The 17,941-nt window shown below is 40.0% G+C and overlaps 1 protein-coding gene and 1 non-coding gene across 2 annotated transcripts in view; both read left to right on the forward strand.

Annotated features, from left to right (window-relative positions):
* The window catches only part of LOC126424913 (26S proteasome regulatory subunit 6B), a 241,483-nt gene that overhangs the window by 135,503 nt on the left and 88,039 nt on the right, over nt 1-17,941 (forward strand). The window lies entirely within an intron of this gene.
* On the forward strand, nt 9,416-9,578 carry LOC126425420 (U1 spliceosomal RNA). The gene has a single exon (XR_007576289.1). It is a non-coding gene; the product is annotated as a U1 spliceosomal RNA (small nuclear RNA).

Consider the following 17,941-nt stretch of genomic DNA (forward strand, 5'->3'; position numbering starts at 1 on the left):
GGTCCTTTCGAGGGAATCAGTTGTCCTCTGCCGGCTCCGCATGGCCATACGTGGCTAACGCACGGTTACCTGCTCCGTCACAAGCACCTACCTTGGTGTCCCTGTGGCTCACAAATGACGTTCGTCCACCTCTTGCTGGACTGCCCACTTTTAGCCGCTCTGTGGCGGACTTTTAACTTTCCCAGCACCCTACCTTCGGCGTGGGCGAAAATGCCTAAACAGTAGCTTTAGTTTTACGTTTTACTCGTGACGGTGGGTTTTATCGTTTGATCTAAGTTTTAGCGCATGTCCTTTATCCCTCTGTGTCCTCCACCTTAGTACTTTTAGGGTGGAGGTTTTGATGTATTGCAGAGTGGCTGGAGTCTCGTTTTTATTCTCATGGTCAGCCAGCCATGGTAATCTGCTTTCTTGTTTTGATCTTTTCTACATGTTTCTCAAGTATCTGTGATTTTCTTGGCTGATTTTGTCCATTTTAGTATTTGTTGCCCTTCTGTCATTCTTGTGGTTTTCTCCTTTCTTCCAGTTGTATTTTGCGTGTCTCAATTATTTTACACCCACCCTTGTGGAATTATTTTAATCGGGACGATGGACCGATGACGTAGCATTTAGCCCCCCCTCTCCCTTCACAACCAACCTACCAACCGTCCTCGAGAATCATTTCTATTACTAGGGCCCAATTCGCACAGCAACGGTGTGCCGCGGTTGTGGTCCTGTTTCATGCAACCTCCATGTTAACAAAAGCAGCAGTTTACACGGAGTGGCGTAGCGGGGACATTTCGCTTTGTTGTCCGCACCACGTCCGTTTTTTCGCCTCAAGAAACATTGTTTTATATAGGCATTGGTCTGTGTAGATATTTCTCAGCAAAACTTTTACTTCTCGCGTAAAAAATTAAAAACTACAGTTTTCGAATTTGCGCATTATCTGTTATGCAACTTTCTCATTCGATTTTGAGGAAAGAGTTTGGCAAAATATATATTTCGACATTTTATTGTCTGGCGTCATAGCTTGATAGTGAACTGGTTTCAGTTTCTTTATTGCTCGCAGTTGTGATACTTTCCAAATAAGTAAACCATCGAGCATTTTTTGAAAAGTTTGCAGTGAAGAATGTAGTCGCCGTTCAGTTTACGTTTGGTGGGCTTTAGGACATAGTAAGATATGTAGCTAACATATCGAAATTGTTTTTATCGGTGGAAGGAGATTTTCATTCGCGAGTAAGTGATAACATTTTGACGTTTGGCCATGACGAGCAACATAGACATTATGGTCGTGCTCTAAGTGGATTTGTGACTCGTTTCTCTTACTTGTGGTCTGTGAAGTCAGTTAAAACCACATTTAAGTTAATATTGCATTAAGAGATATTTTCATTGTAAAACTAGACGTAGACAATTGCAAATCCCTTGACAGAGTTAACTGTATACGTAAATTTCTCTTGTCTACACCACCAGTTTCATTCACAAAACACTTAAAAACTATTTTCGTTCACGTTTTCTCGAACATATGGCCTGTGTTCCAGCGAGCAACGAATGAGAAATGTTATTCTACTGTTGATACAACTAAAGTGTCATGCGATCTACATTGTTTTATGCTTATTTATTTGCTTACCTACTTTATGCTTCCATATTTGGGCTTTCTTGATGAGGTAGAAAGCTATTTTGCTTATTTTTGTAAGTTATTTCACAATTATATCTTCGAAAAAATAACACTTTTTTATGTTCCTGTATTAGCAACATTGAATCTCTACAGTTACAGCTTTGTGCTGCGGGAACACTCAGGTTTTTTATGTCACTTATTCCAGAAATAGAAACCTTAACACTTGGTTTAAGCGTCATGAGAGAAGGTTGTATACGAGAAAGAGACCAGGAGATACCTAATGGTTTCAGATTGATTATATAATGGTTAGACAGAGATTTAGTAGCCATATTTTAAATTCTAAGACATTTCCAGGTGCAGATGTGGGCTCTCACCACAATTTATTGGTTGTTGTTGTTGTTGTTGTTGTTGTTGTGGTCTTCAGTCCTGAGACTGGTTGGATGCAGCTCTCCATGCTACCCTATCCTGTGCAAGTTTCTTCATCTCCCAGTACCTACTGCAGCCTACATCCTTCCGAATCTGCTTAGTGTATTCATCTCTTGGTCTCCCTCTACGATTTTTATCCTCCACGCGACCAACCAATGCTAAATTTGTGATCCTTGATGCCTCAACACATGTCCTACCAACCGGTCTCTTCTTCTAGTCAAGTTGTGCCACAAACTCCTCCCCAATTCTATTCAATACCTCCTCATTAGTTATATGATCTACCCATCTAATCTTCAGCATTCTTCTGTAGCGCCACATTTCGAAAGCTTCTATTCTCTTCTTGTCCAAACTATTTATCGTCCATGTTTCACTTCCATACATGGCTACACTCCATACAAATACTTTCAGAAAAGACTTCCTGACACTTAAATCTATACTCGATGTTAAATTTCTCTTCTTCAGAAACGCTTTCCTTTCCATTGCCAGTCTACATTTTATATCTTCTCTACTTCGACCATCATCAGTTACTTTGCTCCCCAAATAGCAAAACTCCTTTACTACTTCAGTGTCTCATTTCCTAATCTAATTCCCTCGGCATCACCCGACTTAATTCGACTACATTCCATTATCCTCGTTTTGGTTTTGTTGATGTTCATCTTATATCCTCCTTTCAAGACACTGTCCATTCCGTTCAACTACTCTTCCAAGTCCTTTGCTGTCTCTGACAGAATTACAATGTCATCGGCGAACCTCAAAGTTTTTTTTTTCTTCTCCATGTATTTTAATACCTACTCCGAATTTTTCTTTTGTTTCCTTTACTGCTTGCTCAATGTACAGATTGAATAACATCAGGGATAGGCTACAACCCTGTCTCACTCCCTTCCCAACCACTGCTTCCCTTTCATGCCCCACGACTCTTATAACTGCCATCTGGTTTTTGCACAAATTGTAAATAGCCTTTCGCTCCCTGTATTTTACCCCTGCCACCTTTAGAATTTGAAAGAGAGTGTTCCAGTCAACGTTGTCAAAAGCTCTCTCTAAGTCTACAAATGCTAGAAACGTAGGTTTGCCTTTCCTTAATCTTTCTTATAAGATAAGTCGTAAGGTTAGTATTGCCTCACATGTTCCAATATTTCTACGGAATCCAAACTGATCTTCCCCGATGTTGGCTTCTACCAGTTTTTCCATTCGTCTGTAAAGAATTCGTGTTAGTATTTTGCAGCTGTGACTTATTAAACTGATAGTTCGGTAATTTTCACATCTGTCAACACCTGCTTTCTTTGGGATTGGAATTATTATATTCTTCTTGAAGTCTGAGGGTATTCCGCCTGTCTCATACATCTTGCTCACCAGATGGTAGAGTTTTGTCAGGACTGGCCATCAGTAGTTCTAATGGAATGTTGTCTACTCCCGGGGCCTTGTTTCGGCTCAGGTCTTTCAGTACTCTGTCAAACTCTTCACGCAGTATCGTATCTCCCATTTCATCATCATCTACATTCTCTTCCATTTCTATAATATTGTCCTCAAGTACATCACCCTTGTATAGACCCTCTATATACTCCTTCCATCTTTCTGCGTTCCCTTCTTTGGTTAGAACTGGGTTTCCATCTGAGCTCTTGATATTCATACAAGTGGTTCTCTTTTCTCCAAAGGTCTCTCTAATTTTCCTGTAGGCAGTATCTATCTTACCTCTAGTGAGATAAGCCTCTACATCCTTACATTTGTCCTCTAGCCATGCCTGCTTAGCCATTTTGCACTTCCTGTAGATCTCATTTTTGAGATGTTTATATTCCTTTTTGCCTGCTTGATTTACTGCATTTTTATATTTTCTTCTTTTGTCAATTAAATTCAATATTTCTTCTGTTACTCAAGGATTTCTACTAGCCCTCGTCTTTTTACCCACTTGATCCTCTGCTACCTTCACTACTTCATCCCTCAACGTTCCGTTACAGCTACTTGGGAGAGCCAGCCATGTCAAAACCCTTCCACCTGGTGAGTAAGATGTACGATACAGGCGAAATATTCCCAGACTTCAAGAATAATATAATAATCCCAAAGAAAGCAGGTGCTGACAGGTGTGAAAATTATCAAAGTCTATCGGTTTAATGAGTCATGGCAGCGAAATACAAACACGGATCAGTTACAGAAGAATGGAAAAACTCGTAGAAGCCGACCTCAGGGAAGATCAGTTTGGATTGTGGAGAAATGTAGGAACACGCGAGGCAATACTGACCCCTACGATTTCTCATAGAAGACAGCTCAAGGAAAGGCAGACTTGCGTTTCTAGCTAGCATCTGTAGGCTTAGAGAAAGCTTTTGACCATGTTAATTGGAATACTCTCTTTCAAATTCTAAAGGTGACAGTGGGAAGGCTATTTACAATTTGCACAGAAACAAGATAGCAGTTATAAGAATCAAGTGGCACGAATGGGAGGCTAGCGGTGCAGAAGGGAGTGAGACAGGGTTTTAGCCTATCCCCGATGTTATTCATCTGTATATTGAGCAAGCAGTAAAGGAAACAAAAGAAAAATTTGGGGTAGTAGGAATTAAAGTCCAGGGAGAAGAAATACTTTTCGATTACTTGAAATTTTGGCAGAGACAGCAAAGGACTTGCAAGAGCAGCTGAACAGAAAGGACAGTATCTTGGAAGAAGGATGTAAGATGAACATCAACAAAAACAAAACGAGGATAATGGAATGTAGTCGAATTGGGTGATGCTGAGGGAATTACATTGAGAAATGAGACACTTAATGTAATAAATGAGTTTTGCTATTTGGGAAGCAAAATAACTGATGATGGTCGAAGTAGAGAGGACATAAAATGTAGACTGGCAATGGCAAGGAAAGTGTTTCTGAAGAAGAGAAATTTGTTAACGTCGAATATAGATTTAAGTGTCAGGAAGTCCTTTCTGAAAGTATATTTATGGAGTGTAGCCATGTTTGGAAGTGAAACATGGACGATAAATAGTTTGGACAAGAAGAGAATAGAAGCTTTTGAAATATGGTGCTACAAAAGAATGCTGAAGATTAGATGGGTAGATCACGTAACTAATAAGGTGGTACTGAATAGAATTGGGGAGAAGTGAAAATTGTGATACAACCTGGCCAAAAGAAGGGATCGGTTGGTAGGAGGCATTGTGAGACATCAAGGGATCACCTATTCAGTACTGGAGGGAAGCGTGCAGGATAAAAGTAGTGGAAGGAGAGCAAGAGATGAATACAGTAAGCAGATTCGGAGGGATGTAGGTTGCAGTAGTTACTCGGAGACAAAGAAGCGTGCACAGGATAGAGTAGCATGGAGAGCTGCATCAAACCGATATTCAGACTGAAGATCACAACACCACAACATTTTAAGAAAGTACAAGACCGGTCAAAACATGCAGTGTTTATTGCAGTACAAATCAGCATAAGCAGCAGCAAAGGGTACGGAAAAACGTAACACCATTTCTGTTGCAATTACACAAAACGTGCACAGTCAGTATAACAGCATTTTCTGTCCTTAGTCAATGGGATTTTACAGACAGGCGTGGAAATTTACTATGCATTTGTCACTTTCCTTTGAAGTTACGAAGTTATCTAGCGGCAAATTTTTTCTCCCAGCACGTCTTGGCTTCCTTGCAACGCTTCGACAAAGCCACGGTTGTTGGATGTTACGACTTTTTCCTCCCCATTTTTTGATGGGGTTGGCAGATGAAATACTCAATTATTTTGAGTGAGCCTCTGCAACCGGTGGTCTGGTGCGTCAAGATCCCTGAAATCCTCTGGTCCCAACTTGCACAGAAGGAATCCGTTGTCCTTGGCCTTGGAAATGATTGTAATCCAGTTGTCTTGGGTGAAAGGATATTTTGTTCCTCTCTCTAAAGGCAAAGTCACTATCGAATGGTAGGAAACAATGACCTGTAACAAGGAATTTCTGGTGTGCAGCAGTGAAATATTTACGGATTATCAAATTTCGTAAAAGTGGGGTTTCGTAATATATGGAACATCTCTTACGAAATCAACAATGTTTAGGCTTAAGTTCAAATGAAAATCATAAGAAAGATAGGAATTATGATCAAACCATTCAAGTTTCATTGCTTTCCTCTGAATGCTGTCCTTCATTGTCTGACGCAATACAGAAACACTTTTGAGACATACTGTAAAATGCTGGAATCGTTCGTGGTACATATTATGTTCTTTCATTATGTTGAGTGCGCTGTATTTCTTCCTCTTTTGTCGACCATAACAGATGTACCCAGTATGTTCTTCACTGTTCAGCATTTAAGAGTCACAAAAGGTCCAGTGCATCAGTATCTTCGTCTGACGAAGAAAACATATACTGATCCTTTCGTAGCACACCCGTCCGTCGTGTCTCGGGGAGCGCCACCTCTGTGTGAATTCCTGAAGTCCCGTCGGGGCCACGTCTCTCACTCGCCATTTCTGTGTGAATATTGTTATCAAAGCAACATCATAAAATTAGTGGAATACCACATCAGAACATTACTTTAAGAAGTAGTGAATACCTGTATTGCTAAAGAAAAGGATTAATATACAGGGTGAGCACAAAGTCTTGCCCTTATTATAAAAATTTATAACAGAATAACAGTTTGACGTAATAATTTACATTTGATGCCGTTACATAGGTTAGTGTTACTATTTTTTTTGAAGACCACTTACGATAGTAAACCTCAACATGTGCTCCCTTGGTAGCTCGGAGAATGTCAAGGTGGTATTCCAATTCCCGCCAGGTGTTTCCTAACCTGTATTCTGTCACAGTAGCCACAGCAGCTTGTATCGTAGCCTTCAGTTCGTCGACGTCAGCAACTGGTGTGACGAAGACCCTGTCCTTTATATATCCCCAGAAAAAAAAGTCAAGGGGCGTAATGTTTCGAGAGCGGGGTGACCAGTGTGTTGGACCGTTCCTTCCAATCCACCGATTCAGACATTACTCCCCTCTCCAGACATTACGCCCCTTGACTTTTTTTTTTTTTTTTTTTCTGGGGATATACCATGGACAGAGTCTTCGTCACACCAGTTGCTGACGTCGACGAACTGAAGGCTATGATACAAGCTGCTGTGGATACTGTGACAGAATACAATTCATAATTAATACTGGATCGGATTATTTGGAACTGTGAAAGTCAGAACTCATCAGAAAATTTGCACTCTTTATTGCGTATTAGCTAGTAACTTTCTCTTTTTTGTGACATAAAAGTAAATATAGGACACATAAAACCAGTAAAGACAAGAGACAAGCAAGACAGTGCACATTTCTTCAATCCTCAGGTCCCAGGATTTTTTTCTCTGTAATCTTGCTATAGCTTTACATGGTGTGATTTCCTTTCTGCAAAAGAATCTATTATGTCATCAAAGTTCGTGAAACATCTTGCTACATGAAAAATTAAAATGTCGTTCGTTGTCTAATACCGAAAAAGCTGTTGATACGAATAGTACCCAAGATTTGTGAGGTTCCTCGACTTGATTTCGTGTATTTTGACACGGCTAGATAAAACGAAATAGGTCTTTTTAATATTGTAGCAATTGTAATACACGTCAAATAAGCGAGACTGTTTTGACATAAATGGTCATTTTTATTTAACACATATACGTAAATAACGCGACAGAATATAATCCACGAAGTACCAATATCAAATGCCTATTAGGCGTAGTACAAGCAAACAGTTTTGTTTTAGGAAACAGTTTCACATTTCATTCATACGCTTCAGTTTCTTAAGCATGAGATCGAAAAGTAGTAGTTCAAAATTTTTGTATAAATTCGTGATTTTAGCAAACAATCTTGTCATCACTAATTCTGTAACTATTCCTGCCATTGTTAAATCTTATTCTCCAGTTGACTTGACTAAACGTTCCAGAGTCCACAGTTATCGTGCATTTATTCTCCGGTGAGGCGTTATGAAGTGAAGTGTTCGTACAATACATTTTCCGCGCTGTTTCAAGAATAGAACTTATGCGGCTGCTAACCGGGGACTGTAGAACTGGCCCTTAGTAGTGTAGCAATACGGCAAAAAAATATTGTCAGAGTTTCAATTTTCGTGGTAAACGCCGATAAGATTTTTCCTATTATTGTGTTTGTCGTTTATTTCCAGTCTGGTAGGTTGAATATATGTATTTCCCTACTAATTATAACAACGCTGATCATTCGCACGGCCATCAACCACATAAACAAACAGCGATTGGCATTGATTCGTTCGGGTTAATGAAGGTCAGCTCTTATAGCCTCATCTCTTTTGTCTGTGGGAAAGTTTTTTATTTCTAGATGCAACGGGGATTCCCATGGCAGAGACTTCATGTGCACTATGCTTGATTTATGATGCGTTCAGAAATCAACTTAGAATGTGTTCAAAAACCAACAGGGACGCATTTCAAAATCATATGAATAATCGACAGACCAATGCGCGCTGGATGCTAGGCGCTTTGTGAAACAAGGTGGTTGTTGTTTTTTCTCCAAGAATATGAATTTGCCCCCCCCCCCCCGGAATTGCCGCCTGGGGCAGATGCCCTAGTTTGACCTCCCTAGGTCCGGGTCTGGACGCCGGCCGAAGTGGCCGTGCGGTTAAAGGCGCTGCAGTATGGAACCGCAAGACCGCTACGGTCGCAGGTTCGAATCCTGCCTCGGGCATGGATGTTTGTGATGTCCTTAGGTTAGTTAGGTTTAACTAGTTCTAAGTTCTATGGGACTAATGACCTCAGCAGTTGAGTCCCATAGTGCTCAGAGCCATTTGAACCGGGTCTGGACGCAATAAGCTGGGAAAGCGTGATACAAAACAGAAATTAGCGTTTCACGATTTGTATTTTACATCAGTATGTCTTCGAAATTCGTCGTTGCGATATGACAGAACGCACAGTTGTCTGAAAGTACCGGTAACGTAGTAGCCCGAAATGTTTTTCAGATTACCATTTCGTCTATTTTATACTTACTAGATGTGGCTTTCCTAGTGCAGCAATAACAGCACAATACGCGGTATTTGTTACAGTGCAGAATACAGATATGATCCTTTTATTGCGAACGTGAGAAAGTTTCGTACCAGCTCAACAGCATTCAGAACAGCGTAGAGAGAGCGAGCGGGCCAGGTGTTTGGTAGGGGGGGGGGGGGGGGGGGGGGACAAAGAGCGCGTACGCGGTCTGTGGGATTTGTGTGTCATCTGCCGCCGGTACACAGAGTTTGCTGGTCCAATTCGACTGAACCTCGTCATACCAGATTAGTGTTTTTGTCAGATGGAGCTGACTGTCCATTCGGAACACGATAGAGTAGTACCTTACGTCAACCATTGCAGTTCTCTCTCGTTTCAGGTAGTGTTTGTGGTGGGATAGATCACATTTTATGTGACCATCGATACGCGCTCGACTCGTATGATGCGCACCGTATGAGATAAAGTATCGGATTTTTGTAAGTGAAAGCATACTTACCTGGCACAGGGGATACCGTGATCATGAAGGCGGTTCCTCCAGGACGAGGCTCTTCCACTGCACTTCGCTTGGGCTGACCCCTGCGATTACCCCTAATGTGGGTAACCCGGGTGCATAATTTTTGGTAGTCGGGACTGCGTTCGCGCAGACCCGATTTCGTTGTAACTGAAAGATAGGTTATTGTGTTTCACAACGAATGTGGTTGTGCTGACAACGCTCCTTCATAGTATTTTTCGCTAGAATCGCGCTTCCTCAAAATTGTTGCAAGAGATGCACATGCTCAGTCTGTCCGATTTTATCTTATTTCACCCATCTCACTTAGGTCTCGGGCAGTGAAGTGAGTAAAAGCTTCGGCATGTCTGGTGTTCTCTCGAGACTGTCGCCTCAGCAACATTTTGACCCGCACTAGGTATGGCTTTTGTCGCTGAAACAACCAGTTTTCAGTTGTATCGGTGGTTTTCTACACCAATTTAACCTGGTTATTAAAACCGTTCAAAATAACAGGTTTTTAAAGTAACCGATTTTCGGTTTTTTATCCCTGTTGTTTCCTGTAATAAACGTGGAAATAGAAGAAAGATTGAAAAGTTTTGACTCAATTATAAGATATATAGAATCAAAATATTAAATTAAATAGACAAGTAAGTCCGTCCCTCTTTCGCTGTTTTTCTCAGAAAGTAGAAAATGGTTGAACACTAAGAAATCCACCAGTACCCTCCTCGTGAGTGTAATTGTTTGAAACTGTTCTGAAATCATCCTGTAGCGGAGTGATACCATTCTTTGGGGATTACAGATAGTCATTGCTAAAGGATAAAAACAGAATGGAAGAAATCAATTTTTCGTGTTAATTTGGCCATTTTTTAAAGAGCTACAAGGTGTATTGATTAGACACAGGCAGCAGATAAGTCACTTTCTATTTTTATTGCATAATACACGATGTATACAAGGAGAAGAAAAAGAAATCGCAGATCTTCCAGCTAATAACACACCTTTTCCCAGCTGAAAATACACTTTTCCCTAGGCAAAAATGACTATACCAGTGGTGAAAATACACAAATATCCCAGATGGAAGTAAATTTTTTCCCGTATTAAGCGACAATCTATTTCCCATCGGAGCTGTCAAACATCAATCTTTTGAATGGTAACGGTTTAATACACGGCTTAGAACGACACTTCAGGAAACGAAACCCGAAAAAAAAGCATTGTGTTTCGGAAAGATCTTTGACGCACGGCAACATGTACACTGCATAGTTTCGTATTATGAAAATATAAATACGAATTCCACCAAATACACCAAGGTAGCTTCCGAAGCACTGAGATTGCGATGCGTTTTTATTAGCCAATCATAGCTCATGTCACGTTGCCTCGTCAGTCAGTGACAGCAGATATTCGAAGCATAGGACATGTGATGTAGTGCGAACACACAAATTGTAAAAGTTAATGGTTTAAACTAAATTAATATACATGCATTATAGCTACAAAAAAAGCTAAGCTGAACTTTAAGTTGATGGTTTAAACGGCATTAATATACATGCATATAGCTACAAAAAAAGCTAAGCTGAACTTTCACATGTAAGCACTGACTTTGACCTTAACCTCAGAGTTAGATTTATGAAGAGCTGTGTGTGGTCCGTGCTTTTGTATGGCGTGGAAAGTTGGGCGTTGAAACTGAACGCCGTGAACAAGTTGGAAGCATTCGAGATGTGGTTATATCGAAGAACACTTAAAATTCCATGGACAGCAAGGAGAACAAATGACAAGATCTTGAGAATAGTAAAAAGAGACCGCCAACTGCTAACCACAATCAAACGTAAGAAAACAGCTTACTTAGGCTAAGTGATATGAAATAAAAGGAATCACCTTTTTAAACTGATAATCGAGGGGAAGATGAACTGGCAGGAGAAAAATGTCATGGCTCCTCAACATCAGACAGTGGACTGGAATAAGAAACGCCGGCGACTTGATCTTTGTTGATAGACATAGACAAGGCTGGGTAAATGTGATCGCAAACATCCATTATTGGATATGCAGCAGAATAAAAAAAAAGATTGGTCCTCCAAAGTTTGGTGCTGCTTTTTTTCACGAGGGTGTGGTTAGGCAGTATTGTAAGAGCGCAGCTTAAATTGTAGCAGCACAATTTTTATGGCAAACACGATTAAAAATATCACTACTCTGAACTGAATATTTCAAGGGGTAAATTTCATCGAGCACTTCAACTTATATATAGAAAAGTCAGTTACGTTGAAATTGCTGAAGAACTCACCTCGCACTTTGTAATTATACTTTTTCCCATCGTTATCATATAATTTGTAATCTATGAAAGAACTGAAATCAATACGAAAAACTTAACAACCTCGAAGCTTTGTCTATTTTTAGCATGTTTTATCCTTCAAGATATATCAAACACAAATGTGCCAGTAAAATTTTAAATAGTGGCATAAATGGCTGCTCTTTTCGGCCCGAAATTTTTCTAAGTGGCGGGCCCTCAAATTAGATTCAAACGCTCCGTGCTTTAAAAAATTCAACCCACATTCTCACATGCGACACAATTCATCTTGTCTAAGAGGAAATTTATTTTAAAATTAACACTTCTCAAACCACCATTCCCAATATTTTCCCGCGAACTGTTAGGAATGTAAACAATCGTGGTGTCACGCTCATCGAAAGTAGTTTGTTGTTACGACCTATTGCACTGTCGTCATCCTGAAGTCTTTGAAACATTTTGCTGTCGGCATAGACGCTTGTCTGTGCAAGAGGTGGGCCAAACAGTTATTTTGAAGTTAATTTTAACGGTTATAAATAACTGCCACTTATTTTTTACTGCCGAATACTCCAGGCGGGGTTACAGTAAAATAACGAAGTAGGTGGAATCCATCAGTTCAGTTATCAGTATGATTATATTTACGAGTACTGCTAACTGGCAGGAATGTCATTATAAATCGTGCCATATCCTTAGCAAATTAACTGTCCGGTAAATTGCATTTGATCTTCGGACGGTTATTGGTGTTTCATATTATATGTACGTAGGTTATCGGTCGCTGTTAGAAATGCTATCCTCGCAGCTACAACAGAAAGTACGCGAAACTTCGCCACATCACTGTTTAAATGAAATGTTAAAAACGTGCTTTTTTAAGTATGAACTACTACGTAAGCTGAATACTGTAGGTAATGTCTTATGCTGTTCACTTAATAGAATTAAGTGTACGGCCTTGTAATGCAACACAAAAATATACATAATGTGATAGGTTCTTTTACTCTTGCACGAGACATTATACGCGCAAACTCGACACTCGGCGCAGTGGCTGATGGGAGCGACTGTAAAGGCATTTCCCATTTACAGCCGCTGCCATTAGCCAGCACGCTGAGTGTCAGCTTTGTTAGCGCTCTTAATAGCCCATTTGAGGAAAGTGAGAGTACGCTAATCCAAGTTTTATGTAAGATTTGAAAAAACTGCTCGGTTTTTTGAGCTACTATGAGGGTCTTGATTTTTTTGGTGGGCGAATGACTAAATTACATTTCTCCAAGCTTTCAGTATATCTTACTTTGGACATTATTGTACGCAGAATTCCAGTGGAAGATGGGTAGTGTTGACCTCATAAGGGTAACAGATTTAAATGCCTCAGACGTCATTATGATACCCTTTTTACTCTGTTGATCTAATTCTTCTTTGGGTATCCAGATTGTAAGAGTCTGAATTAATAGTATTGTGATGGGAATACGATTTCGTTCAGAAATTTCTCAATAACAGAATTTCCTGTCCTGAGGAATACTTTACCTGTCGATTCCATGTTTTGCTTTTTTTCCCTCCTGTTACCCATAGGAGGCAATAATAAACGCTTCATGTGTCAATACCAACTGCCAGCTTTGACTTTTTTTCTTATTTTTACAATTTAATATCATGAGAGTTGACTGTCGAATATGTAACAGACTAAATCATGAACGAGATAGGTGAGCACTCAAAATGAAGGGCTAAGTTTGGCATATAACAGAGCCTCAACATAGCGGTGAGTGCACCTGCCAAAGTTTTTTAGTACTGCTTAACACAATGGGCCTGCCCCCCCCCCCCCTTTCCATCCCTCATGAACCATAGTAGACCTTGCCGTTGGTGGGGAGGCTTGCGTGCCTCAGCGATACAGATAGCCGCACCGTAGGTGCAACAACAACGAAGGGGTATCTGTTGGGAGGCAGGACAAACGCAAGGTTCCTGAAGAGGGGCAGCAGCCTTTTCAGTAGTTGCAGGAGCAACAGTCAGTGATTGACTGATTTGGCCTTGTAACACTAACCAAAACGGCCTTGCTGTGCTGGTACTGCGAACGGCTGAAAGCAAGGGGAAACTACAGCCATAATTTTTCCCGAGGGCATGCAGCTTTACTGTATGGTTAAACGATGATGGCGTCCTCTTGGATAAAATATTCCGGAGGTAAAATAGTCGCCCATTCGGATCTCCGGGCGGGGACTTCTCAAGAGCACGTCGTTATCAGGAGAAAGAAAACTGGATTTCCACGGATCAGAGTGTGGAATGCCCAATCCCTTAATCGGGCAGGTAGGTTAGGAAATTTTGAAAAGGGAAATGGATAGGTTGAAGTTAGATACAGTGGGAATTAGTGAAGTTTCGTGGCAGGAGGAACAATACTTTTGGTCAGGTGAATACAGGGTTATAAATACAAAATCAAATGGGGGTAATGCAGGAGTAGGTTTAATAATGAATAAAAAAATAGGAGTGCGGGTAAGCTACTACAAAAAGCATAGTAAACGCCTTATTGTGGCCAAGATAGACACGAAGCCCACGCCTACTTCAGTAGTAAAAGTTTATATGCCATCTAGCTCTGCAGATTACGAAGAAATTGAAGAAATGTATGATGAAATAAAAGAAATTATTCAGATAGTGAAGGGAGACGAAAATTTAATAGTCATGGGTGACTGGAATTCGATAGTAGGAAAAGGAAGAGAAGGAAACGTAGTAGGTGAATATGGATTGGGGGTAAGGAATGAAGGAGGAAGCCACCTGGTAGAATCCTGCACAGAGCATAACTTAATCATAGCTAACACTTGGTTCAAGAATCATAAAAGAAGGTTGTATACATGGAAGAAACCTGGAGATACTGACAGGTTTCAGATAGATTACATAATGGTAAGACAGAGATTTAGGAACCAGGTTTTAAATTTTAAGACATTTCCAGGGGCAGATCTGGACTCTGACCACAATGTATTGGTTATGAACTGTAGATTAAAACTGAAGGAACTGCAAAAAGGTGGGAATTTAAGGAGATGGGACCTGGATAAACTGACTAAACCAGAGGTTGTTCAGACTTTCAGGGAGATCATAAGGGAAGAATTGACAGGAATGGAGGAAAGAAATACAGTAGAAGAAGAATGGGTAGCTCTGAGGGATGAAGTAGTGAAGGCAGCAGAGGATCAAGTAGGTAAAAAGACGAGGGCTGGTAGAAGTCCTTGGGTAACAGAAGAAATATTAAATTTAATTGGTGAAAGGAGAAAATATAAAAACGCAGTAAATGAAGCAGGCAAAAGGGAATACAAATGTCTCAAAAATGAGATCGACAGGAAGTGCAAAATGGGATGGCTAGAGGACAAATGTAAGGATGTAGAGGCTTATCTCACTAGGGGTAAGAGAGATACTGCCTACAGGAAAATTAGAGACCTTTGGAGAAAATAGAGCCACTTGTATGAATATCAAGAACTCAGATGGAAACCCAGTTCTAAGCAAAGAAGGGAAAGCAGAAAGGTGGAAGGAGTGTATAGAGGGTCTATACAAGGGCGATGTACTTGAGGACAATATTATGGAAATGGAAGAGGACGTAGATGACGATGAAATGGGAGATACGATACTACGTGAAGAGTTTGACAGATTACTGAAAGACCTAAGTCGAAACAAGGCACCAGGAGTAGACAACATTCCATTAGAACTACTGACGGCCTTGGGAGAGCCAGTCCTGACAAAACTCTACCATCTGGTGAGCAATATGTATGAAACAGGCGAAATACCCTCAGACTTCAAGAAGAACATAATAATTCCAATCCCAAAGAAAGCAGATGTTGACAGATGTGAAAATTACCGAACAATCAGTTTAATAAGCCACAGCTGCAAAATATTAACACGAATTCTTTACAGACGAATGGAAAAGCTAGTAGAAGTCGACCTCGGGGAAGATCAGTTTGGGTTCCGTAGAAATACTGGAACACGTGAGGCAATACTGACCTTACGACTTATCTTAGAAGAAAGATTAAGGAAAGGCAAATGTTCGTTCCTAGCATTTGTAAACTTAGAGAAAGCTTTTGACAGTGTTGACTGGAATACTCTCTTTCAAATTCTGAAGGTGGCAGGGTATTTACAATTTGTACAGAAACCAGATGGCACTTATAAGAGTCGAGGGGTACAAAAGGGAAGCAGTGGTTGGGAAGGGAGTGAGGCAGGGTTGTAGCCTATACCTGATGTTATTCAATCTGTATATTGAACAAGCAGTAAAGGAAATAAAAGAAAAATTCGGAGTAGGTATTAAAAACCATGGAGAAGAAATAAAAACTTTGAGGTTCGCCAATGGCATTGTAATTGTCAGAGACAGCAAAGGACTTGGAAGAGCAGTTTAACGGAATGGACAGTGTCTTGAAAGGAGGATATAAGATGAACATCAACAAAAGCAAAATGAGGATAATGGAATGTAGCCGAATTAAGTCAGGTGATGCTGAGGGAATTAGATTAGGAAATGAGACACTTAAAGTAGTAAAGGAGTTCTGCTATTTGGGGAGCAAAATAACATGATGGTCGAAGTAGACAGGATATAAAATGTAGACTGGCAATGGCAAGGAAATCGTTTCTGGAGAAGAGAAATTTGTTAACATCGAGTATAGATTTAAGTGTCAGGAAGTCGTTTCTGAGAGTATTTGTATGGAGTGTAGCCATGTATGGAAGTGAAACATGGACGATAAATAGTTTGGACTAGAAGAGAATAGTAGCTTTTGAAATGTGGTGCTACAGAAGAATGCTGAAGATTAGATGGGTAGATCACATAACTAATGAGGAGGTATTGAATAGATTTGGCGAGAAGAGGAGTTTGTGGCACAACTTGACTAGAAGAAGGGATTGGTTGGTAGGACATGTTCTGAGGAATCAAGGGATCACCAATTTAGTATTGGAGGGTAGCATGGAGGGTAAAAATCGTAGAGGGAGACCAGGAGATGAATACACTAAGCAGATTCAGAAGGATATAGGCTGCTGTACTTACTGGGAGATGAAGCAGCTTGCACAGGATAGAGTAGCATGGAGAGCTGCATCAAACCAGTCTCAGGAGTGAAGACCCCAACAACAACAAAAACATAATGGAAAATGAACTGACTTGAGCTCTTTGAAAACAAAAAAGCATATACTATGTTGTGTGCACAAGTAATAGTAGGCCTAAACTAAGTAAATCTATAGTTTTATTAAAATGCCACAGACAAAGTATCTGACCTAATTATTGTTGTAAGCATACATGTACTCATTCCAAATATGCCTCCATCAAATGGTTACTTTGCTTATATGTGTGTCTAAAATGTAAATATTCCATTGTACAATTTCCCTTTATAAAATTAATGTGCTCAATATTGTGTAGAGAATGTTTCAGAGTCAATGGACAAAAACTAATCAAATAACATAAAGCCCTTTTGTAATGGCTGTATCATAATCATAAGTTTTGTGCTATTTTAACAGGTGTGGTCTTTTGCCCCTCCATTTTCTTTGATCCATTGCTTCCTTCTTAAGGCTGCTGTATGTTACACCGTCCATCACAACATCTAGTATCTGAAATCTTTCTTCCTCGCTTCCTTTTCCCTTCTACGTAACCTTCTAAAACTGTTTTTATCAGTCCGTTATTTTTTCTTAATATATGCCCAATCCAATTTTTTTTTCTTTTTATTACGTCTAGTATCTGTCTTTATCTCCCACTCTTCTCAGTAACTCTGTAAGATGTATGCAAATTAAGAAAACTCATTTTTCTTTTAGTAAAGCTACAAAGCTATGTTTCGCCAAATTGCACAAGTCTTTTTGTACATAAGTCGATAAATCACACTTTCATGTGATTGATCTGATGCAGCACATTGATGCCACTGAGCTTTGGGGTTATTGTATACTGTGAGAAAATGGTGAACTATTTTCCACTTTTTGATAGCCTACATTAATCAAATATTTCAGTACTGGCAATTGTAAAACCCTGAAAAATAGTAACATGTTGCATACTCTTTACAATATTGCGTAGCTTTCCATGTATAAGACTATTGCTAGTATTACTGGCCTTGAGGCAACAACGCAAAGACAGACAAGAGCATGAAGTGAAAAGTTACCTTCTAATGCAACCAAAGGCCTGAAAGAGTATGACACCTGTTACGGAACTACAAGAAATGAAGAAAATAGAATACCGTTATTTGTCAAGTCTCTGGAATCTCCGATGGCCAGCGGTTATTTCCGTAGCAGTACGAAAATATTTTGTTCACTCCAGTAACTATCCTCTGTGGAAATATCACCGGTTCT

Source organism: Schistocerca serialis, chromosome 10 (genome assembly GCF_023864345.2).
Source record: "Schistocerca serialis cubense isolate TAMUIC-IGC-003099 chromosome 10, iqSchSeri2.2, whole genome shotgun sequence".
NCBI classification, from domain to species: Eukaryota; Metazoa; Arthropoda; class Insecta; order Orthoptera; family Acrididae; genus Schistocerca; species Schistocerca serialis.